Here is a 25,949-nt window from a genome sequence, read left to right on the forward strand (position 1 = left end):
CAGGCACCATTTGCCTTTGGGGAAGCCATTTTCATGTCTATCATATGCCTTGAGGTAGATGCCAGGAGGACCTGTTCCATGACTTTACTAGGCCTGGGGTAAGACTGACAGATTGGTATCTGTCAGCAAACATCTGCTCTATGACTGCCTTTGTTAGTTTGGCCTCTAATTTTCACCCATACACACCAGATCTCTGCTAGGCTGTTTTTCAGTGGCAATGGATTTTTTTTCCATACAGAAATGGAAATCATCCAATCATCCAATCATCTTTTCAATCATAGAGGGCAACCCCCTCACCTTCCCATCTCTGTCTATCATGGACAGAGTGGCCAGCCTCTTCCAGCTGTCTGTCCTGAACAGTTTTAGTCATTGATTGAAGTGCTCTAATAATGTGGTTCATTCCACCAAGTCTCAGCAATAGTGATCAGGCCATAGTTTTCCAGATGGACCAGAGAATGGACCAGTGTGACATTTTGAAATGCATTGGAACCCTGCAAGTCATTTAAAAGAAGGTAAAAGGATAATAAAACTGTTCTATAAGGAAATCCCATTTCCGAGATTTGTATTAGATTTTTAGCTTCATCAGTGACACCTTACACATTCAGAAAGAATTTGGGTATTCCTTGGGGTCATTAGTGCTTCTTGTTCAACAGCAGCAATGAAATGGTGGACATAGACAAGGCAGCTCTCAAGAGCCAGGTCACATAGGATTTCAGAAATACTTGTTAACATCTACATTTCTGTAGTTTATATATATATTGAATGATCTTTTTGCTACTTTCATGGAAGAAGCTTGTAAAGCATGGTTAGGCCACTTTAAAAAATCACTATCAATAATGGCACAAAGCAGGTTTTAATATTAAATTGTGAAAGTGCAACTTTAATAGAGTTTGATCACAAGGTTCATTCAATTGCTTACTACAGAGTTGTGGTGGTTTAATACTAACAGGAAATTACACCTCCAAGAAGTCAATCCCATTCCCCCAAACCCCTCCAGTAAGAGTGCAACAAAGAAAGAGACTATGGATTGAAACAACAATTCACTGAAAGCAAGAAGCAATGGAACAAGAAACACACAGTAACAGTCGTGATATTAGTAACAAAAATGTGCAAAAATAGAAGGTGCTTTAAACACTAAAGTTGTTCACCATCTTGACCTAGTTCCACATGGCCACCAAGACAGAGACAAACTGGGAGGCACTTCCCATGTGTGACATCACATGGACCTCAGGACATGGTGACAGGATGGTGGTCACTCCTGTGCTCAGCACTACACAGCTTCCTGGGACAAAACCATGATGATGGATGCTTCCACAGCTAGCTTTTCCCAACACCAAGCCTGGGAAAATAAAAAAAAACTATGACGGACAAACCTCCATCAATCAAAAGGACGATTGAAAAGCTAGATTGTCCTTGTTGCACTGTGCTGCCCATTTCCAGACCACTTCACTCCACTGAAGCTCAGGCTCAGCTAGGATTTGCTGCAATTATAACACTGACTTTATTATAGACTTCCAATAGCAACATTAATACCATAATTCATTCACAAGTACACACAAGAGGCAAAAAGATGTATAGATTTCTATCTATGTATGTAAAGATACCCATCAAAAATTCCACTCAGAGTCAGTGAAATACTCACATAAAATCCCATCATCTTTCTCAACAGGCATGGCTTGTACCTCAAGGACTATGTATGTGCATGGGAGTGGGTAGCCATCATCAGTGAAAGAAGGTCTTTTGGGTATTAAAAACTTAAGCTCTAAGTGAACCCAAAACTTGAGCATTAGTCAGCTCCAAAGGGCATCCCACTCAGAGGGATGTGCTGCCACAGCCTGCTGAAGTCCAGTAGAGATCAAAGGATCTCGCTTAGGGACCCCTGTTATGAGATGCTTGGCTTTAGTCAACACTAAGATTCCATCCTGGTCATAAACCAAGTTGGTAACTACTGGATTTTTTTTTTTTTCCAAAAAGTCTAATAGCTATGGTATTGAGCTACAATTCAGGTAAGTTATTTGCCAAGGGTGAAAAAGATAGCTGTTTATTCTTTTCTCCTGACCTTGGTTAGGCAACTGAAATTTTTTTAAAGTCAGAATTATTTGCAATTTTACCATGCAAGAGCTCTTGCTGTGATCAAGGATTCTTCACTACCCAGTTGGTATTATAAAGGGGTGTGTCTTTGCTCAGATGGTTTGTTCAAGGCTTATCAGGAGCTTTTGAGATCCTAGAGCAAGACAGAGGAGGGGGTAGAGGATACACCACCACATAAGGGATTATGCCTGGCCTATATCTTTGGCAGAAGGTCACAATGTTGATGAATTTTCTTGTTTCTTTCCTTCTCCATTTATTTCTTAATCAAAAGACCTGGAGAGAATGTTATAGAGTGGACATGATGTCAGTGGTGACTGTCCTCTTCTAAAACCAGCAAATTTTTTTCCTTTCCCTTTGCCTGTCAGCAAAGCTGTCTGAAAAGAAAGACCATTGCTTGCTTTCCAGTACATTTCTCCTGCTGAAGCAATTTCTTCTTCATCACATCCTTGCTCACTTTTCAGAACATTTTCTCTTTCAGCCCATTTTTCTTCCTGGACAACACAGGCTTAAGGAAGTATGTACAGACACAGATGCAGTAGTTCTATAAAAGAACAATGCAACAATAATCAGGAAGGCAATTTTTAGTCAACAGATTAACAAAGTAAAATTGCTTTTTCTTTTACTACAGTTCCTATGCACTACATCAATAAGCAACAAGTACGAATAGTAATTTACTATGACATTAAAAACAGACAATGAAACTACGGAGGTAGTAGGTTACCTTCCCTTGTATCTAAACCCCAGATGAAAGAATCAGGGAACAATACTCAAACAAAATGTGGATTATCTTTAACAACTATCTTTAAAAATGTGGAGAAAGACAGCAAAATTAAATAACTCAATAAAATAATTTGTGAATTTGTGAGATGCTAGGTTCTTTTTCTGATGCAACACAATAAGCAATGTTGTTTTAGACTCATCTCTGCTGCCTGACACAAATGCAAAGAGTATCTGAGCACTGGTGCCCAGAGCTCACTATAACTGCCTTTTTGCTTGCCCTCGGTCTTTTTCTTTATCCCACTGCCTGCTTATTATTTCTTCCCACACAAAACCTGTAGTCCTTGAAGAAGTAAATGCAGAGATTTAGGGAGATGATCTGTCTACTATGCAGGTAAGTCTGGTTTTCTCCTTTTTAGGTAATGCAGAGTATTCAATAGGATAATGGCAACCTGGTAAGGAGAAATACAGTTCCTGTGGCAAGGACTGTCAGCAACCAGCAGCACAGTCAATCACTTCTCTGCAGCTGCTGTGCCAGTTGCTGAAGGACACCTGGCACTAGTCGAGGATTCATGAGCCAGAGTGTCATGCTCCCTGCTCAAATTCATGAGCCAGGCCATAAAGGGGTTGTTGAGATTGCCAGCCATTCCCAGCAATGTGGTTGTGCTGCTGGCTTTACACAGCAATGCTACCTGACAAATTCTAGAACCATGCTCTCTGGGAGACCACTTTTACCAGATAACAAGAGTGATTCAATTCCTGCAGTATTCCACAGTATCTTATAAAACATGAAAGAGAAGCTGCTTCCCTTTGGTGCAGAACCCAGATATCTTGGCAAGATAGAGGGCATGCAACAAATAAGCACATATGTGCTATGGGCAGTCCCGCTGTGTGAGGCAGTGTCTTGAGAGCTTGAGAATTGAGCATCTTTATCAATGGCATACAGGTGGCATGGATGACACACAATAGCCAAGGCTGGGCATACCTCCAAAACCAGGTTTTGTGCTATGAGTTTGCCTTTACTGAACTGTGAAGTTAGGTAGTGGGCATTGGAAAGTTGCTCACTGTTGTATTTTTACTACTTCTTTATTCTCCATACTCAGTGCATTAATATTGGTTGTCTGGCTAATCAGAAATATGGGTAAGGTCCTGAACCCAGAATCACATCTAATGTTGAATAGGAATCAGTTGTTCAGCAGTTAGAGCTATGACTCTGCTAAGCAGCAGAACTGGGAATTTAATTCAGTTATCTATGTGTTGGCTTTCTAAAGGAGGAGATTGAAAAACAGCAGAAATTCCACAATATTAAATAGGCAGAATAAATATATTAAAATTAAAGATTCTCAGTCTCTGTAACAATAGAGGTCAATCAAGAAAATAAACTATTAAAAACTACCTATTTCCTCTGTGAGAGTTATTTGGCTGATTTTACATTTTCCAGGAATCACTTGTTACTACACTTATAAATTGAACTGAAATATACAAAGTGGAAATACAGTTCTTAAAAGGAGGAGGAAGGTGAGACAAAGTTAATGCAGAGCTGTGGCTACAATGATATTCAAGAAAACACAGACCTGTGGTACAGGAATATCCAGCTCTAAGATTTTGTGTTCTGTTTTATTCTATAATTTAGTTGCATGGACTAACATAAATTTTAAAGTATGGTTCAGTTAAAATTATTTCCCCTCCTCCTAAATTGCATTTAGAACTTCTATTAAATTGTATTTTGTACTTTGTTGGTGCAGTGAATTATGTTTCTGCTTTGAAATAATGAGTCTGTCTTTCAAATATTGTTGAAAGGAGACAGAGTATGCTGAAGTCTTCAGTTTTCAAGATATTTTTTATGGATCTCTTACCATCTCAATTAAGGTGAGTGGTCTAAACTGAAATCTAGAGTAGAGAATATTCAAGTCTCTGAAGAATTAACTGCTACATTCCAGTTGAACATTTTCTTCTCCTCTTTGTTAGCTGTCCTAAAGGCAAACCTCTTAGCCTTGAACTTTCTCTGTACTTTTAACTGGCATCTTAAGGGATTGTTAAATATGGGTCTGTTCAATCTTCTGTCAGTTCAGTCAGGCCCTTGAAATTATATTTTCTTTCTCTAGCAATGGAGCCTGTCACAAGTACCATCGTCTAGCATAGTTTCAACTTACTACTTTATAGTAGCATGGCCATTTCCACTATTTGATTTGGACAACAAAATTATGTATTAGAGGGATGAGCATTATGAAATAGCACATCAATTTAATGCCCCAGAAAACTTGGATTTCACAGTACCATGCCCTCAAAACAAAGCAAAGCCAACATTTGCAGAGGTAAAAGCTTGACAATGCTTCAACTGCTGCAGAAAACTGCTGAGCATGTGGGAATTGAGTCCATATATAAATATTACATACCCCAAAACTCTGTGTAAACATCAGAAAGAATGTGGCTTAAATTAACAAGAAAAGGAGTTTCGTGATAAAGGCACTCCCTAGCCCATTAACTGGACATTAGTTACAGACAGTCTGACACGTGTTTTCAAAAATTTGGGCTGCAGGGTTTTTTTGGTTGTTGGTGGTGGCTTTGGTTTGGGTTTGGTTTTTTTTGTTGTTGTTGTTTTTTGGGGTTTTTTTCCTTTTTAAAAATGTGTCAGATTCTTCATGGTACTTAAACATAGTTTAAAGTATTTAATTTCCTTGGTGGTTTCCTTAAAGTAAATCTTTCATGAAAGTCTCTACAAGTGTTGTATTATTTATCTGAAGCTAGTCTCTCAAACTGGTCTTTTGGATGCATATGCAACAAGGCTTACTTCTTAAACCTGACTTCTATTAAATCATAATTCATTTCAATTTTCCTTTGCTCACTTTTTGAGTAAATAACCATGTACATTAAAAGAACTCCACCAAGTTCTGTACTAATGATAAAAAGCTTGTATTAGGTATTTTCATGACATTGAGATGCTGGTAGAAAAATACCAGGTTTTAGCCTTAAAGACAACAGGGCTTAGATTGTGATTAATAATTTCTTTATAGAGCATTTATATTTTAAATACATTATTTTTAACTATGTCAGGATGATATTTTTCCCCAAATACTATTTGAAGCAAATCTTGCTATAGCATGGATTATTATTTAGGTAGATTTCATTCATGAAACTGAATGACCATTTATGCACATAACTGCTGCTTGTCTTCTGGTGACTAAAAATGGCCCAATAACTAAAGACATAGAAAATATGTCATTAAACACACGCATAGAGGTAGTATTCCACAGCTAAGCAAAGTATCCATATTTTTCTTTTAGAGAAGTAGCAGTCTGCCTGCCCTAGTTCTCTGAATAGACTTGACTTCTTTTCTTTATACATAATTATGTTTGACATTAAAAGTATAACTTCCCATGGGAGAATGAACTCCACATTTAAGCAGTCAAAGGAGACAGTATAAAATAAATATGATTAACACTTTTGGGAAAACACAATCATATAAAGCATTTGTTTCTCAGTCAGTCCTGAATACATTCTAATTAGCTTTGTTTTTTTCCTGTAGGGCTCACTCGTGATTACACAGTATCATATTTTTTTTTCTAGATTCAGTATTTGCACTAAGTAACTCTAGGAATTGCAAAGACTCGTATGTAATTTTTTATTTTGAAATGTTTGGTTTCATTTTTCTTTCTTTTTTTTTGCTATCTCCTACCTGTTATCCCTCCTTTCTCTGTGTTTTCTGTTACTCTTTGAACATTTTAGGACTCTGTCTTATTACAAAACAATACATTAAAAAAAAAGGATAAATTGAGGTTGAAACATTAATTCTGAAAACTGTTCATTAATTCAGAATTCTGTTCTACTTTTTCTAATGCACTTTTAAGGTAAACACAGCATGGGCACTGGAGGGGTATTAATACTTTTTAAAAATTTAAAAGAGCATAAGTGACATCACACTGGCAAGGCTAGAATATGGAGATCTGCATCACAGATCTTTCTCAGCTACTGTTTACTGATGATTATGTGATGTTGGTGACATCCCTTCATTTTTTATTGGACAGCACCTATTATGGCTGCCTATTTAAGATTGCACAAGGACAGCGAAATCCTCAGATGAGCAAGACAGCGGTTTCAGGGTAATTTCCTTTTTAAAAAGAAGGCCAAGAGTGATGAATCTTGAGTAAATCCCAACTGTGTGAGAGCTTGGAAGAAAGTAATAATAGACATTTCTGTTCATCAGTGCTCTCTTTCTCATTTTTTTTTCAATATGTCCTTTACTTAGCTGCCTGGTTCCTGCTTCTTATTTCATTTTTCTCCTCTATGTATATCTTATGTCCAGATCTCTGTGCCAGAATCACTCATGACACCATCGCCCTTCTTTCCCACCAGCTTTCAGTTCTAATTTCACTTTTTTCCCACCACTGTCTTACCCCTCTCAGATCTATCTTCCATTTCTCAGCTTTGTCACTCATGAAGCCTGGATAACAGATAAGAGACATTGAATTCTTTAATGAGGCCTCTTTTCTGCCCTTCATACTGATACCCTGGACCAGTGCAACCCCTACAAGTATAGACTGTAAGTGGAGGATTTGATTGCCGAGTTTTTAAGTTGGTTCTGATGATAGGTGAAGATTGATCTTTCAGATGCTTTTAATTTATCCAACTTGCTTAATTATAGTCAAAGAGGTGGTTCATCAAGATCTTGGTTCCCTTGAAAATGTTTCACTTTTTCACTGAAAAACAGGAAGATATAAGTGAGCAGTAGTGGGTTGGGGTGGGTTTTTTTCTTTTTTAAAACAAATTATAAACATGTTTATCTTAAAATTTTCTTTGCAAAATTTTTCATCAAACACAGGGAATACTTAACTCCAAATAGTCAAAAGTTTGCCTATGTTTATTAAAGATCTGGCAAAACAATCCAGCAGTGAGGCTTCTTACATAGTTGCAGGCTAAACCTGTTAAGATTCCTAATCTTGGACAATGTACAAAGATGAAGGAAGATACCTACAACATTCTCTGGCTTTTGCAGACAGATACAACATGGAGAGAAGGAAGGGTATAAATCAAAGAAAGAAATTCCACTACAGGCAACTCCTCTAAAGCTGAAGAGACCATCTTTTTTTAGGGATAGTAATCAGACAAACTTATATTGGAAGTATTTTTCTCTACAGCATTGATTTTTGTTACCATAAAATTGTATGTCATGGATATAGTCTAACCTGGAAGACTGTCTTGACCAATCTGACACTGAAAAATGTAAGAATATGGGATCAGGTCCTTTTCTCCTGAAGATGTACCATACTTCAGCAGTTTCAGCTTGCTTCAGGCATGCTGCTTGGTCTCATTCAGGAGGACATTAAAGAAAGCAGACAGAAATCTCCAGAGCAAGGCAAGAATTTCACAAGCTTGCATTTTATAATCTTATTTAACCTTCTGAGTTTTTTCCCCTTTGTTCCTGAGTGTATCTGGTAACCTTATAATTACCTACATAGCTTTATAATCAATGCAAAAGAAAAATCTGTTGCCATTAATTATACAATCATTATTAATGATTTAGATATTGTGATATGGCTAATGCTGCAAATAGAATCACATTTAATCAGGAAGTCGGAGCACAAAAGTTTGATTTCATGTCACAGACTTTAAAGTGCACAAGTTCTGAGCACAATTACTGTGGTATGAAATCCATATGCATTTGTGTTTTTTCCATGGCATAAAAAGAGTAATGAGCAAAACTGAACAGAACTTTTTTTTAGTAACATATCAGTTATATAAAATAAATGCTTACAGTTTCAAACTTGTATAAAAGCTTTTTAATGCCATTTTAGAAAAGGACTGGAACATGATGCATCAGCTTTACTAAAGGGGATGGATAAAAGATGAAATAAAGATGAGACTCACCAGAAAATAGCTTTCCTGACCTCATCTGGCTTCTTTCTTTCCCTGCAGAGCTGTATTTCCATGCTGTCCAGGATCATTGTTATAGCAAATTGACCAACTAGAGAAATATTAAATATAAAAATTACTGAGGTACTCTTCTGCTCTTTATGATTGGGATGCACATAATTTGTATTCCTTACTCTACAATATAAATATTTAAAAGTGAGGTTGTGGAGATTGATGCAAAGTACATGGGACACGACATACCTTAAATTTTCAATTTTCTTGCATCATTCACAACCTAAAAGCATGATGATGCAGTGATTCATAGTTGTCTTTTAACAGCAGTAGTTAAAAATGCAAGTGAATGTTTGCAAGCTTAGGCTCAAGAAAATGCAAGCTATTCTTATGTCAACATAGTAAGACATATAATTCTTATATTAAAATAGATAAAATATTTTTACTGTATTAGAACAGAATTTTAGAGTAGATATTTTATAATATATTTTATAAAATGTAGTGAGGAGAAATGAGAAAAAATACGGTGAAAATCAGAAAAAAGAATAGAGTATTTGTCCATTCATCTGACACGTATCAGTTGTGATTTTGACAATTTCAAAGTATTGTCAAGACAATAGTTTAGTTTTATTTTTTATGTCATTAATAGGCATAAAAGAAGAAATTTTAATTATTTTTCTATCTGTATCATTAATATTTCATGGTATAGTAAACTTTTAAAGCTGGGAAACTCTAGAATGTTTTGATTGTGCACTACTGTCATGGTTAAAACCCAGTCAGACACAAACCCCATGCAACTGATCACTGACTTCCCCACCAGTGGGATCAGAGAGAGAATCAGAGGAGTAATAAAAGCTAGAAAATCCGTGGGCTGAAATAAAAACAGTTTAATGGGAAAAGCAAAAACCATGCACACAAACAAGCAAAACAATGAATTAATTCAGTGCTTCCCATGGGCAGGTGGGTGTTCAGCCAGCTGCAGAAGAGCAGCGCCCCATCCTGCATGACAGTAACTTGACAAGACAAATGCCATCACTGCATATGTCCCCCTCTCTCCTTCTTCTCCCCACTTTATCTACTGAGCATGATGCCACGTGGTCTGTAATATCCCTTGGGTCAGTTTGGGTCACCTGTCCTGGCTGTCTCCTTCCAAACTCCCAGGCACCCCCAGTCTCCTCACCAGTGTGGAGTATGAAAAGTAGAGAAGGCCTTGGCTCTGTGCAAGCCCTGCCCAGCAATAACAACACCAGCTCTTTACTATCAACCCTCTGTTCAGTGAAAATCAAAACTGAGCCAAATACCAGCCACTGTGAAGAAAATTTACTCTACCCCAGCCAAAACCAGCACAGCTATCAAAAGGAGATGGCTGAATCCTGTCCTTACATACAAGATTATTGTGGTCTTAGTCTCAACCAGTAAAACCTACATTTATCATCTGGTATTTGTTTTAATTAATTAATGTTTGCTTCATCTTTTTTAACTCCCTGCAGAAATGCTATTTGTGGTACAGCATATCAGCATTGCTCAACTCTTTTCATCAGGGACTCCCGTAGTTCTTTTCTCTTAGCAGGAAGCACATAGACTCCAGCCTTTCTCTTCCTCATCAATACCTGTTCTGTCCAAACAGGAAGATTATTCTCCATGTGTACTAAAGGATCCCTAAAGCATGTACATGTGCACTGATGTTTCCTGATTATTTGCTCCTTATAACAAAAGAGTGCAGTTTGGCAGCTAGTTGCACAGAGAAATGCTGCCATTTTTTTAGACACACTCAAGAGAATCAAGGGAATAGATGAATTTCTGTAATGGTGGTATCTGACAGCCAAATTTAAATTTCCTGGGAACTGGAAAAGGATTTAGTTGTGCCCCTCTGCTCTATAATGCATGATCAGTAAGTCCAGTATGACAAGAGATGAGCTGAAATGACCCTAGCATAAGCAGTGACCAGAAGCAATTCACCTACTTCTCATTATTCCTTAACCCCTTTAGGACTTGGGGTAAGGAAGTGGAAGGAGGCAGCCAGGGGAGTGGTGGTGGATGAAATGTTTAGGCAGAGGAACCCAGCTGAATAAATTGTTTTTGTGAGCCACAGATCACCTAGGATGGCAGGTGAAGAATATCTTACAGCATGGAACTTTTTAAAAAGGTATGCTACACAGCTTCTCTTAGAGGATTTTGAAGATCATGTACTGCTATTCTTCTCAGTCACAATCCCATCTCATGAACTATGTTGTCATCTCTGTCATGTGACAGGAGCAGAGGCAAATGCTGTTCTGCCAGGCATGGTTTAGCCACAAATCAAAAATTTGTCCCTGGTTCATCAGCACAGTGTGGAAGCATCCACTACTTGACAAGGTATTCATGCATAACTTGTCCAGAAATAACATTCCCCATGTTACTGTTCAGGGCTGACTGTTTGAAAGAAAGGTTGTGGAACCAGCACAAAGTGAACAGCAAAAAGTGGGCTGCAAAAGTCATCCATTGTATCTACTGCAGTGGAACTGTGAGCTAATATAAGTAGAGCAAGCTGCCAATTTCCATAGCTATGTGTTCCCCTCCCTGGAATTTAAAATAGATTTTTTTAATGCTGCACTAATCTGCTAAAATTGTAAATGCCGATAGATTATAGGCTGCACTATGAAGGGGAAAAAAAAGTTTATCTACTCTAGCAAAACTGGAAGGAAGTTTTCTAATTTTAGGTTGCTAATTTGATGCAATTGTTCTTCAAAGAGAGGTGACATTTCCACTAGCTAATATAAAACACACCTAAGTTTCCTGGTCTGTAGATCCAAAGACAAACAGTTTATACTAGTTACCCTTAGGCACAGCAGCAGTGTCATCTCATACCCTTGCAAGGGTTTTGAGCTAGTTCTTGAAGGGAATAGACCCTGTGATGCCTTGAAGGGAAAGGATGAAAGCTGGATTGGCAGAGAAAGCAGAGGGATATCTCATGGATCCCTTTCACTTTTTGATTTAAAACTTTGGAAAATACAAGTAATTCTCAGTTTTTGTGCCCACATTTTTTAGCAATTATGAAATAAAACTAAAACTCATCCACTAACTTCAAAAATGTTGCCTCTGGGTGTGTAGAACATATGATGATATACAGGCATATAGTGCAAAATGTTTAAAAAAGTAAGGGCTAAAAGTCAGACCTCTTCTGTTTTTATGAGAGAGCATTTAAGGATTTCAAGGATGAAGAAATATGTGTTATTTAATTTAATTTGAAGTGCTTTCTATGTTCTCACAGTATCCCTGCCCAGTTTTCTCTGACATATAGATAAGCTGAATATTCCAACCTAAACATTCTTTTATTTCAACTGAAAGAGAAAGGAATACATGCTAAAAAATGAATAGACTTACTTAATGTATCATTCCTGAAACTACCTATTAATGTAAAATACATGAATCCCAGGAGCAAATTCTATTCAGAGATACAAAGTAAAGTGCTCCTCTGGGCACACCTCCCGTTCAGTACAAGTTTTTATGTTTCTGCAGAGTTGTTTTGACATGTACACATACTGGATGATCCTATATTCATCAACATGACAACACATTTCTTAAGACCTCAAACGTATAAAAAGAAATGGTCCATTTACAGGTTGATGATCATTGAGAAGAATGAAAACCTTAAGTACCAGTTCACCAGATACATTCAGTAGGTTCCTTTCCAATGTGTCACATCGAAAAAAATAGAGGTTGTAATTTCACAGGTCTTCTTCTCCTATTTTACTTTCCCTGATTTATTACTAAGATTGTACTTTACTTCTAAGCCAAGATTCTTACAGATAAGCCCTTACAGTCGGAAGAAGGATAGAAATAGTAAGAGCAAAAATAAAGCACTGAAAATATAGCCCAAAATTTTAAAGTCCTTTTAGCATAATAATATGTGCAAGCAGAAGCTTATCTTTGAGTGAAATTATATAACAGCTTCCAAGGTGATTTAGGCATAAAATGTAGACTTTTACTTTTTAGTCAAAGAATATGAATGCAGTTATTAAAATATTTGTTGCTAATACATTTTAATTATGGTAATGGAGGTGTTTTAATTCTAGGAGATGGTAAAATTGAAAAAAAAAACACCATGGTTCTTAAGTTTGGTTTTGTTTTCATAATAACATAATGCAGAATTTATTTTCTGGGAAAGATAAGTTTCATTTTTTGCCATATCTTTAAAAATAATTTTTAGACCTCCCTAAAAATTTTTGGATTTTTTTTGTAAATTTAGTATTAAGAAATCCACTTGGTTTTACACATTTACATATAGTCATGAGCAAAAATGAACTCAAGGGTGTAATTAGGAGTTTTCATGAAATAAAGTTTCAAATGGCAGCCTTCACTGAAGAGAAATGTCTTGTATAAGAGAGCTCAATGTCTCCACTTAATAAGACCAAGTCAATAAAACATGAATATAATAGCAAGAGTAAATCTTCTGTTGATTTGAGGATATATTTAATGTGATTCTCCTCATAAATACTTTTCTTTCTTTCTTCTTTCTATTTTTTTTAATTTCTCTAACTGCTTGTGTTGACTGTATCTGAACTGGTGTTGTTGGTTAGAGTTTTCAGATGGACCCAAAAGACTTAGAGGACAATATCACTTTCAGAACAATTTTGTGTGCTGTGAAAGCTAAATATATACAAATACCAGGGTCACTGATTGCCATCTTTAAGCTTTTGCTGGTCTGACCTTGTTTCAAGCACAAACACGGCTAATTTCTGCCAGCAGTACGACTGCTGTGTTACCCAGCTGAGTTGCGGTGAGCCACCTCCTCACACTGATTTTTGGCCATTCTATGAGGGCTGTGCTGCATTCTGTTCTAGATGTGCTTCCACCAACCAGGTGACTGATACTATTTGCCTATGCCATCTTGCATAATTTAATACAACATTCTGTCACCTGAAATGGTTCTTTAGCCTACATATAACTTTTGCTGTCATGGCAAGATTGTTCCTTGTACCTGAGGTAACACATTTTATGTTTTCTGTGATATCTCTCTGTTACTCCTATGCTGCAATCTGTGGTACAGACCAATATGCTCTCAAACAGCACCAAAAAAGTCGTAAGTGCTTTTGGAAAATACAAGACCTTTAACTAATAAGTGTAGGAAAGCAGGCTAAATGAAAGCGAGCTTCCTCTCTTTCGCTTCTTACCAATGTGTTTGTCTGATGCTGTATCACTTTGGATAGAACTATGTCATTTCTGTAAGCAGTGCAGACTCATCAGTCTTCTTCTAAAACATGCCAGGGCTGTACTACAAAGAATTATGGCTTATGCAATGGAGGGGTTAAAAATGTAGAGGAGATGATATCTACAATCATTTGCATTTGAAAAATCCAATTCTATATCTCCATGCATGGGGATTTTATCATATTCAGGAGAGAGAATCTTAGAAAATCAGCTTAATATCATAAAATGAGGGAAACAGCAAAACTGAGACAGCAAGTGCCTACAATACACTACCTGCACTGGAAGAGGAGCACACTACTACAATACATTGCAGATGTATTGTTTCAACAGTTTTAATGGATTTTGGATATTGACTGCTGCCAGGGAACCACTAATTAGAATACAACAGTGTTTTAAGGTCTAAAAAGTTTAGTCTGTCTAAAAAAAGTCTTATACAAATCCATAAAACAGTTTGATTCACTTCCCTGAAGCCCAATTGCTAATTTATATCTTAAATAAGAATTGTCAATGCTGTACACATTCTCTCCAAAACAATATTTGCCTGTCTTTAATTCCAGAATTCTTATTGGACTGTGATTGATAGCCAGAAAACATAATGCATGCAATTCATAATTTACATGTGAAGAGGTGCTGTCCAAAGACAATGCTGCTCGGAATTTGAGAATAGACCATAACCACGGACAGACAATGCTGTTATTGCCAAAAAGGGAAAAAAAAACCAAACCAAACCAAACCAAAAGTTCTAGGGGTTTTACTGTGTGATCAGAATATATCATTTATTGGGGAAAAAAAACCTCCTTATATACTAGGAGGTTAGGTAAAGTATAAAACTAGGTTAGGAATGCAGTAGCTCTATTTGACCTAATGGTATAAACAAGACATAGTTTCTGAGAGTATTTCTTACTAAAAAAAATTACAGCATGGGGGGAAAAAATGGGATATACTTCCAGCCCACACATTTTGGGGGGTAGTGTTCATCTGAACACTCAAAAGTTACTAACAAAACAGTCTTTTAAGACTGTTAATAATTGGCCAATTGCAATCCTAAATCTTCCGAGAAGCCCAGTGTTGCCAAGGTAGATTACTAAAGGAATTCTGACAAAGGATACTTTACAATTTTCATAGTAGCTACTAGGAGGGTGCTGTGGGACCGAAAAAAATCAGGTACTGGCTTTTATTCCAGCAATGTAAAAACAATGTATTATGGTCTATAATAAACAGGCCCATCTGTTTGCTTCTCTTCTTTTAAATAATTTTTTAACATCTTTTTTTTCCATTTAAAGATAAATTTACTTCTTCAAGTCCTTTGTACAAAACAAAATCAATCAGTTTAGTAAGAACTCAAAGTTAGCTGCTTTATTAATTGATGCAGGGAGCTGTCAGAAATCTGTATTATGGTTAAAAATGGTTCTACAATACTCTTTGAACCTAAAAGATAACATAAAAAACATTGGATTCTGTCTAAATTTCATCACTATAATACACCTAAAAAAGTTTACACTGATCAAACGTTAACAGAACACCACCTTCCTTTTTGTTAATAATTCTCTACTTCCCTTCTTGTGAGAGTTTAGGTGGAGTAGTTAATTAAGGTCTAAGGATAATTAAGGCATGAAAATTTGGTGTAAAAGAGGATAAATAAATGAATATCAGTGCATCAGTTCCAACAGAAAATACAATGTTAAACAATATGTCAGTTTGAACTCCAGAATATCACTTCTTTATAACCTGTAACCATTATAGTTTTCCTTCCCCCAAACTCCTCAACTGAAGAAGTAATTTTTGAATGTGAAGCATAAAATCTATGACCTTTAAAGAAGAAACTGGATAAACAGTAAACTTTCTAAAATTAACATTTTTCCTGATGTTGAAAAAGTATAGGCTGCATCCCTACAGTGCATTTCAATTCTATCCAGAATACACCATCACATAGTTTTTTCTATTACAATCATGATTCTGTCTATTAAAATTAACTTTACTTGTGGTTGTTCACTTTGTCCAGTAAGGTGACTGAGGTTTTAGATTTTTCTAGGGGAGTTGGTTTTGTGCTAAAAATGTGTATGATTACATGTACATTTATTTATATTAATGTATGTTGCTATGCCCTATTTAGAGAAGCTACCTCAGGGAAGTTTTATTGCAACTGATTTGTAACGCAGTAGTATATATGTATGTTTACCTCCATCATTTTGGACAGATCTATTTTTCAATTGATCAAATGCAGGGAGAGAGGGAAATGGGAAGACCACTGCTTTTATCTTGTGGTATTTATCCAAACATGCACATTATAAAAATGAGGTAGCTGATCAGATGCTCTTAATTTTATGAAGATACTGGAAATGGCTTTGTTTCTGTGTCACTTTCGCACAATATTTTACACATCTTTCTTTAGAAGAAAAAATGGGGTGATGAAGCTGTGAAAAGATTAGCTGGCTAATAAATGTCATTTATCTTTGCTATAGAGTTGATTGATATTGACTAAGCCTTGAATATGCACTTTTACAGAAAACATTTAAATGATTGCTTATAACACTTTCATCACATTTCTGCACTTGAAAAATATGACAGAAATACCTCTAGATTAAAAAAAAGTAACACACAAACTATTTCTTTAATGCTAACTATTTTGTACTTCCCAGCTATTTTATCAGCAGGTGTTCTGATCTAGTATAAGCTATGCCCTATAAGAGGCCAGTTGTGCTGTTCCATGTAGCAGGTCATATTGTTACTTGTTGTCAGTAATTTTCCAAGTAAGGCTTCAATGGCCTACTTTCATATGGTAGAAATCTGATTAAATTTGATTTCCTGAAAATTAGTCATTAGATCTACAATTTTTGTGAAACTCAATGAGATTTATTGCTTAACATATTAAGGATGAAACAATATGGACAAAAATTCACTGTGGGTATTTTATCAGGATACTCTTTCCATTATGAAGAAACTATTCACTCAGTATTGGTTTTCTAAGTTGAGTTTTGCTTATTTGTCAGGGCTTGCTGACTTTCCACATGCTTTTTCAATTCCAAAAGAGGAAGTTTGTTATAAACAACAAATAAGAATGTATTTGTAGATACATGTTTACAAAGCACAGTTTTCTAATCTAATGTGAAAGCTTGCGTCCTGAGAAAGGAGTCTTCCACCCTTACTAAATTCTTTCTTAATGAGAAAAGAAGAAAAGAGAAAGAGAAAGGAGAAGAGAAGAGAAGAGAAGAGAAGAGAAGAGAAGAGAAGAGAAGAGAAGAGAAGAGAAGAGAAGAGAAGAGAAGAGAAGAGAAGAGAAGAGAAGAGAAGAGAAGAGAAGAGAAGAAAAAAGAAAAGAAAGAAAAGAAAAAGGAAAAGAAAAGAAAAGAAAAGAAAAGAAAAGAAAAGAAAAGAAAAGAAAAGAAAAGAAAAGAAAAGAAAAGAAAAGAAAAGAAAAGAAAAGAAAAGAAAAGAAAAGAAAAGAAAAGAAAAAAGAAAAGAAAAGGAGAAAAAGTTATTTTCAGCAAAACACTTGTAGGTACCACTGAAATCAACGTACAAAATCTCATGGCATTTTACTACATGAAAGCATAGGCAGAAGTGTAACATAACCTCAGTAACACAACCTCTAGGTTATTTCCATTAGGATGCTTCTTTTTCATATATTTCTAGTTTATTCAATTTTCTCCTCACTTTGAGAACACAATACAAAGGGAAAAGATACAAGAAAATAGGCAGATGGTGAATATTTTTTTAAATGCAATTTATTTTCAATGGAACTTCCTACAGTTCAGGAGATTAATTTTCAACTGTTTGTCCTACTAATAAAAAAATTTCAACATTTATGCAATTAAATATATAAAACACTATTTGTGAATAGAAATGAACTCACATAAACACACAATAGTATCATCTAACAATTAAAAATAAATGGAAATTTAAAATTTTAATTTCCCAAATTTTATTTTCAGAAATTTGGGAAACCATACATAATGTCCAGAAGAGATTATTCTGAAGATTAATAAAAATAAATCAAGTCAGTCGCAGTAGAAACAGCTAAGCCCATGTCCACAAGGAAACCTATTAGGTTTGGAATGCAGATAAGCAAATAAGTCATGGAGTGAAAGGGGTAGTGCATATGAGATAATGCCCATCCTAATAAAATGCATTTCCAGACAGCAATTTGGGCATTCCTTTTCTCATCAAACATTTTGAGATGCCTGTTCTTAATTCATACCATTGTCTTCACATTCTTCATGGAAGAACTTCAGAACAATATTTATGTCTTATATGCCTTAGTAAAGTAGCTGGTTGCAGGTTAAATTAGCATGAGTCTTTATTTAGAAGCAAAATGGAAATTTTCTACTTTTGCCTCTTTTCTTAATCACTGTAACCCTATCACTGGCAGTATTTTTTACACGATCTGTGGCCTGCCTGATTTCCTGTGAGGCTCTACATTCTGCCTAACCCAAGTGACAATTCATATCTATCTCCTCTGGCTTCTACCAAAGTAACAATTCATATCTATCTCCTCTGGCTTCTACCAAAGTTTGTTTTCAAGTACCTCCTGCATGTGATTCTTTGCCAAATATGGAGAATTTAGCCGTTTAGAAACTCATGTGCTGATTCTATTTGATTCAATAACTGAGTTTTGTATTTCCATAATATAAAGTTGTTTTTTCAGTTAATAAAATAGAATTTCAAAACTATCCTTAGGGAATACTTTACCATGTGTTTTAATATTTTCCTGTGGAGCACTGAAAATTCTAGAATTATCATGTTATCTTGACTTACAGTAAAAAACCATTATATTGTGATCAAAATCCTTCAGGAGTAATAATATGTAAATAAACCCCAAACCAAACAAAAAACTCAAAAGAAACAAATCAAACAAAACAAAACAAGCCCTGAAATACTGCAAAATAATTTTATTTGCCTAGAAAAATTTCAACAGTAATCCAAACTGAATGAATTGTAGAGAATCTCACTAAGAATTTTAGAGGTTTAAATACTGTCTGGAGTGCTTTGTAGACAAGTTTTTAAGCAGATTTTTGCATTTTACCAATTGACAAGGTCACTATATTTTCTGTTCTCCTGCTAAAAATCTTCTATTTGCTTGCAGTTGTTTTTCCTCCTCTTCTAAGTATTACATACTTTTGCTCTAAGCCCATGAGCAGTATTAATGAGATGTAATTCTTGCGGAGTTAAAAACTTAACATGAAATCAGTGATATTTTTTTTATTCCAATTTGCTGTGTATGGATAAAACATATTTTGTAGTTACTTCTGTGCTAGTCTATTTCTGTTCGAGAAATTTCATGCAAGCTGTTTTGGAGAACTGAGATCCCATGTAAAGATTTTACTCACTTGGTGTTTGTGTCACACACAGGACAAGAAAATTATCTGTAAAAAGAAATGTTCTGCTCTCTGTGAGAAAAGCATATCTTTGTACATTTACCTGAACTCTTAGAGAATTAGTAAACAGTTCTTTCAGCATGTATTTTTGATGCCTTGCTTGTACAGTGTGTTTCCAGTCACCTTTCTATTCTCATTTGCCTTTTCACAGTTTATCTCAATGAGCATTTTTTTTCAATTGCTGCATACTTGATAATGCAAATAAAGAAACAACAATTGCACATCTATTTTCAATTTTCAAATGTATCCAGAGGCCAGGTCATTATGTAGAGGTGCCATACAGCATTTAAATTATTATTTTAAATTTTTTTTTGTAGAGGTGGTTTTTTGAGGTTCTGATTTTGTGATTGTCTTTACTTGGAAAGGTTATGTTCACGAAAAACTGGAAATTGTCATTCTGTGTTCATCCAGAGTGAGTAAATGATACAAATTTCTTAAATGTAGTCATTCACTTCCACTACAATGGACACTATCCTTAGCTCTCAGTTGACTAAGTCTTCTGGATGGGCACAACAATGAACTTCTGACTCTTCAAATCATCACCAAAAGCCAACCAATCCTGCATCTCAAAGTAAGATTGGCATATTCTAGAATCAACAATAATTAAAAATTTTTAAAAAATCTGTCAACCAGATGGTTTTGAAATTTTGAAACCAGGTTTCAAAATTTAAGAGGAATAGATTTTTAAGATAAAAAAATATAGATTCTGATAGTGCTTTGAGACGTACTTGTGTTTACTCACATACACTGTGTAAAGGCTTTGAATTGCAATGACCATCTGAAAAATCAAGGTCAAGAGTTAAGCATTAACTTCATTAATTTTCTAATACTCTAAAAGATAGACAAGTTTGAGAAAAACGAATCTATTCTCACAGTGTCCTCTAGGGTGGGTCAGGATTCTTTTTTTAATTTTTCCCCCCAGGTAAAAACTTACAAAATTCCTGTCTCTGGAAAGGATTATCTAGATTTTGAGGGAACACAGCTGGGGCACTCAGGGAATCCAGGTACCGTTGCCAGGCCTGTGCAAATTTTCCTACTCTTTTTCTCACCACATGCTAAATTTCTATCTTGCTAAATCAGATAAAAGCAACTTAAAGTGGTTTATTGCAAGGAGAAAGTTATCAAAGGGGAAGCCTTTTTAATGGTTGGAAGAAATTTTCTTCTTTTTTTTTTTGTTTGCTTCCCTTTGAATTCAAATATTGTATAACTCCAACTGAAAATTGTGATATTATATTTCATATTCTACTTGCTTGTTTTTGTACTAAAATTCCCTACACTCTTGAAAATTCAATTCAGCCAGCTATAGATATGGTCCTGGACAAAAAGAGTCATAATCTGAGACGAAAGACTTTGTTTTTTAATTACTTCATTTTCCTATTTTCTTTATTTATCTGAAGTCAATGTGTGTTTTCAGCATGTGTGCTTGTGTACAAAAGACAGAAATTTTGTACAAAATAACATAGGTTAATGTTATTTTTTAGAAGAGCATAATGTGAAGGATATTACGATCCTACCTCCACATTTTCAGTTATGCACATGAATGATTTTATTTCTGTATTTATAATTATATAAATTATTCATCTTCAGTCTCTTGCACAAGGTGAATATAATATGCTGTTTAGATATACATTCAATTTCACTCCTGGAAACAAAAAATTTTGAGCTGAATGATAGCTGAAGCTGTCATTCTGCTATCCTATTGATACAGACTGCCAAACACTCTAAATTCCCATGTTACAAAGCTCCTGAAATTTTGTAGTGGTTCTCTCTAATCAAAGGTTTTAGATTTGTCATTCATCTTATTTAAACTGTTCAAAATTACATTTATAATAAATACAGAATATTTTTAAGTCCCATAACTCATTTATATATTTCATTTCTATATTTCCTTTCATCCTTTTGGTTTGGAATTACTTGCACAGTAATTCCAAACCAAAGGACAAAATTTATTCTGTATGTATGAACTCCAGAAGTTATAGTTTGCCCACACACCAGTTTTTTCTTACAGGATGAAACATCCCTAATCAACATATATCTCTGAAGAAAGTGCGAGGTTGTTTCTCTTATGTTCAGAGGTCACTGTATGTTCTTGATACCACCATTTATCATAGGGTGACTGAGAATTTGTTCAAATGGGTCTTTCTGATTTAGCATCATTTAACAGTAACAAAAAGACTGGGTGCATCTAAGTGATCAATTTCACTATAGCAAGACCACTACAAAGGCCAGGAAAACCTGAACATAGTGAAGGATAAATTCAGATAAAGAGAATTTATCTGTTCCTGCCTACATGAGTGTACCTATTTCTTATCTATCCCACACAAGCAATGTTTCCTACATTGTAATTTATCACAGTTCCTCCATACAAAACCATTCACATTATATTGCAAAACCATGAAGAATCTGTGAAAAGAAAAAAAAAGTGGAAATAATTATTTTCTGAATTTATGTTCACCAATTTGATAGGAAAAAACACATAATTCTGAAATAGTATCTTCAGTACATCTTGGGAATATGTGAAGGATAAATCTGGACTCTCAAGAGTAGGTATTTCACTCAAACAAACATTTCCTCAGACATTAGTTATTGGGATTATACTTATAACAACATCAGAGATAATTTTGAAATTCTTAAAATTGAATATATCCTCTGCAGCTTTTTAGACAGTAGGAAAACTACTGAAAGTTCTCACAAAGGCATCCAAATCCTTTAATTGCCTACTTTCCAAATACATTTGGCTTAAAAAACTCTTTAGGATTTCTTAACACACCTTACAAAGATTAAGCACACTGTCTTTGCATATTAAATAATAAATTATTATTACTATCATGGTAAATTAGTGAACCAGACTGCCTGGATTTAAATCTCTATTAACTAGAATAGTATGATAAGTATGCAAAACACTATAAATACTGAGCATTTTCTCAGCATTAGTCTAATACATTTTTAAGTGAATAAACTCTTTGGCCATCATGGGCATATAAACCCCTCAAATAATATGCTAATCTTTAGTAATGAAACAAGAAAATATTTTTGACTTGGGAACATGAAATATATTACTGTCTAGGTTAAAATTTGTGTACAAAGAAAAAGGTCTAGAAAAGAGACAGAAATAACAACAAGAATGCAGAGATATCTATATCAAAAGGGCACAGAACTTTAGCAGTACTCAGTGAATTTCAGTGGAGCTGAAGAGTACCTTAGGCATTTTAGAAATCCTACCTATGCAATCAAGAGCAAAAAATATAGCAATATCATTGTAAGCAATATATTTGTGAGCAAATATCGTTGCTCACAATTATACATCTATATTGATCTATAAAATACAATCCTATGAATATCCAATGAAATTAAAAAGGAACTGTTTCAATATCTGCACATATGCATCTGCCATATCAATATCTGTATTATCTTTATCTATATCTATCTATATCATCTAGATCTAGATGACCTAGATATGTAGATATATATCTCACTGTTTGTCTAGACTGATCTATGTTAATATCTAATGCATCTATCTTGCACATTGCAGATGGAACCCCAAGTCCATATTTTTGAAACTAGGAAAAGGTATTATTTAGAACTGCTTTAAAGACTTTTTATGAAGAATAAAACTTTCTCTGATTCATTAGCTCACACATGAATTCCTATGCAATTTTTATTTTTATTCTCAGAGGGATAATTCAACCTTTACCTTAATAGATTTAGAATTTTAACTTAAAGATCATTTTTATCAATTAATCACATCAGTGATATTTCTCTTTTGAAATGCAGTTTTTCCACTAGCTATACAGGAGGCTCAGAATAAAGGTCTTCAAAGATAATAGTTTTAAATTACTGTGGACGTTTATAACTTCTTAATATCCACTTCCTGTTTCTCATGCGTCTTAGAAAAACTGTTGTATGCAGCCTCACACATCAACATTTTACAATAAAATTTAAAGAAGCAGTTAAAAAGGTGAGACAAAATTTAATGATATCAAGTACATAGGAAAGACTGTGTTGACATTCCTTGGTACTGCAATAAATTCATGAGACAATTAAAGGGGCAAGTTGACTAACTTTCTGTAAACTCAAAGGAGCAAGATATGGAATAGTACGGCGTGCAGATAGCAATGTCCATCTTTATTTTGCCAGTTCCTTTGAATTATCAAACATCTTAATATGATAATTTTTTTCCAAAATAATGAAACAGCTGGAGGATATCAAAGTTGGTGATAGATTCACAGCAAACACTGAACAGTTGTCTGAAATGAATCTTAAAATAATATCTCTATTCACGGTGTACTCAGTGTAGTTCTCAGCAGCTACCACTGAGCTCCTCAAAGATGGTATAAAGAATCCACTTGAATTCCACCAGATGGTGGTGATTTAAACATTCCTCTTCAAACATTTTGCATATCCTGTAGTGCTGCAGAAAATTGTCCCCGTTGCTTCACCACTGGGAACAAGTAGGCAGCGTACTAAGAAAGGTATATGACTTTCAAATCAACCTGAGTGTGATAAGGTTTTGAATGTCTTTTGTTGCTGCAGCCTGCTGACATATGTCAGAATCCTTAAAAGACTGCAAGTTAATTGCTATTTCCTCCTTGGTATGGAAACGGGCCATTACAGTCCATCCTGATTTGGAGCAAAGGAAGAAAACCCTATTGGCAGAAACATTTAGTTCAGGCAGATATTGGATAACTGGAATCTAAAAGAAGTGAATTAGACAAAAGTTTAGTTTAGAACTCCTATCACACATTCATTTTGTTTATCAGTACAATTTCACTTCTGGAATGTATGCAAATTATGTTGTTTCTGAAGCTTTATAATTTAAAGTGGGTACTGAAATCACAACACTTAAACATTGTCTACAATCAAGTTTTGTACCTAATGTAATATTACCCATGGATAGAGATTTTCAGCATTATTGTATTTGTTCTGGTGGAAAATATAAGTTTGCAAACATTAAAATATTTTGTCTGCTAGAATGTTTGACAAAATAGCTCATATGAAAAAAATGTAGGAGCTGAGGATTTCTTTAAAATTAAATACTTAAATTAATATTTACTTTTACATTTCCTTTATCTCTGTAAGCCTTTATAAATTTTCATGTTTGCAATTAAATAATAATTTTGTAGCAAATATTTCATATCATACCAAAGAATTCAGCTTTGATCTGTTTGCTGAGTTGGAGGATGAATTAAAATTCACCTTGCACTTGCTAAATTCCTCTTTTCCGATTTGCCACTGAACCAAGAAATCAGTTATTTGTTCAAGTCTATAATTGTGCTATGTATAATAATTTTCTGAAAATGTCATCCACCCTAAAAAGATCTCCCTGCTGAGTCTGCTTAATTCTTAAAACAAAAGTGCTTGTAAAACCTTGAAAGACAAATCTTTCTCCAAGCTGAAGAAAAAAGGGTCCTTAGGTACATCTTATGTTGTTCTGACAAATGGAAAAGATCACTGAATCTAAATTTTGTTCACTGTGGACGCCCACCTAGATGTGCAGGCTGACTGGAAATTCTAGAGCCCCTCAGCTTTTATTTGCACTTTCTTGCAGAAGGAAACAACTAAATAAATTTAGTCCACACAATTATTTTTTGCACATATAGCTGGTGGTTCCATTGTTAAGACAGATTTATTCTGCTTCACTGAGTGAAGTATAGAATATATTTTTTGTGATGGCTATGGCAAATACATACCAAGGAGATTCATCTTAGTTTAGGACAGTCAATAGGTTCAGGGCTACTTTAATCATTCTTTTATATCCAGTACAAAGTTTATTTTATATTTCCTTTAATACATGCATCCTATTCTGGTATTTTCAGTAGCTAGTTTTCAGATGTAAGAGCACTTATGTACCTAGGTAGTATGACAGTTAGGGTACTGTCCAAAACTACTTCATTTTTAAAATGCATTATTACAATATTTGTTCACATTCTTTTAGTTTTATACATAATCTCTAAAAATATGCATAAAGCTTTAGTGTACTTTGAATATTAATGCATTAGCTTGGATAACCTCATTACTCATGCAAAATGAACTTAATATAAAATGTCAAGGCCCACCATAAACACACATATTACTTATTTCAACATAATATTATTGAAACTTTCAAAAGAGACACATTCATTCTGGTGACTTGTAAAGGGAGGTCTTTGAGCTATGACAATAAACTAAGGATACTAGAAAAATAGTGTTTTCATAACATCTCAATATGCTAAAATGAATGATAGAACCTTATTCTATTTCTTCCTTAAAAGCAAAATCGGATTTTCCCAGTTTTCTGGTTGGATTATGCCAATGTACCTACCCCAGCAGGTTTGTGAAATTCTAGACTAACAGTCTGCCAGGTATGCATCACTTTTACTATACTGTGTGTCAGTAGTACTCACTTCCATTTGAGTCAGGATCACATTTTCCAAATATAAAAATGGAAAAATGGGGGATAGAAGGACATAATTTTAAAGATAATCTTTAGATAACCCAGAAAATTACAAGTATGTAACAGTAACTCGTAAGACAGGAGCCTTAGCACTGATGCCAGGTCAGATTAGTAAAGTTGAAAAACAATGGAAGATAGATGGAAAATATAAAATGAAAGCTAATTTTTAAAAAATTATGTAGCCAGTCAAAAAATGGAGAAAAAGACTTTAACTAAATAATTGCTCACCATCTACTTCTAGAAGTATCTCACATCAAACTGTGCTGACTTTTAGGCATTTT

At 34.8% G+C, this 25,949-nt stretch overlaps 1 long non-coding RNA gene across 1 annotated transcript in view; it reads right to left on the bottom strand.

Moving 5' to 3' along the window:
• Positions 1-878: 878 nt before the first annotated feature.
• The window catches only part of LOC136569190 (uncharacterized), a 63,932-nt gene continuing 38,861 nt past the window's right edge, over positions 879-25,949 (bottom strand). The window contains exons 2-3 of the long non-coding RNA XR_010785323.1: positions 8,674-8,770; positions 879-2,632 (exon numbers count right to left, since the gene is read on the bottom strand). This is a non-coding gene — a long non-coding RNA (uncharacterized lncRNA). The remainder of the gene's footprint in view (positions 2,633-8,673; positions 8,771-25,949) is intronic.

The sequence above is a fragment of the Molothrus aeneus genome, chromosome Z (genome assembly GCF_037042795.1).
Source record: "Molothrus aeneus isolate 106 chromosome Z, BPBGC_Maene_1.0, whole genome shotgun sequence".
NCBI classification, from domain to species: Eukaryota; Metazoa; Chordata; class Aves; order Passeriformes; family Icteridae; genus Molothrus; species Molothrus aeneus.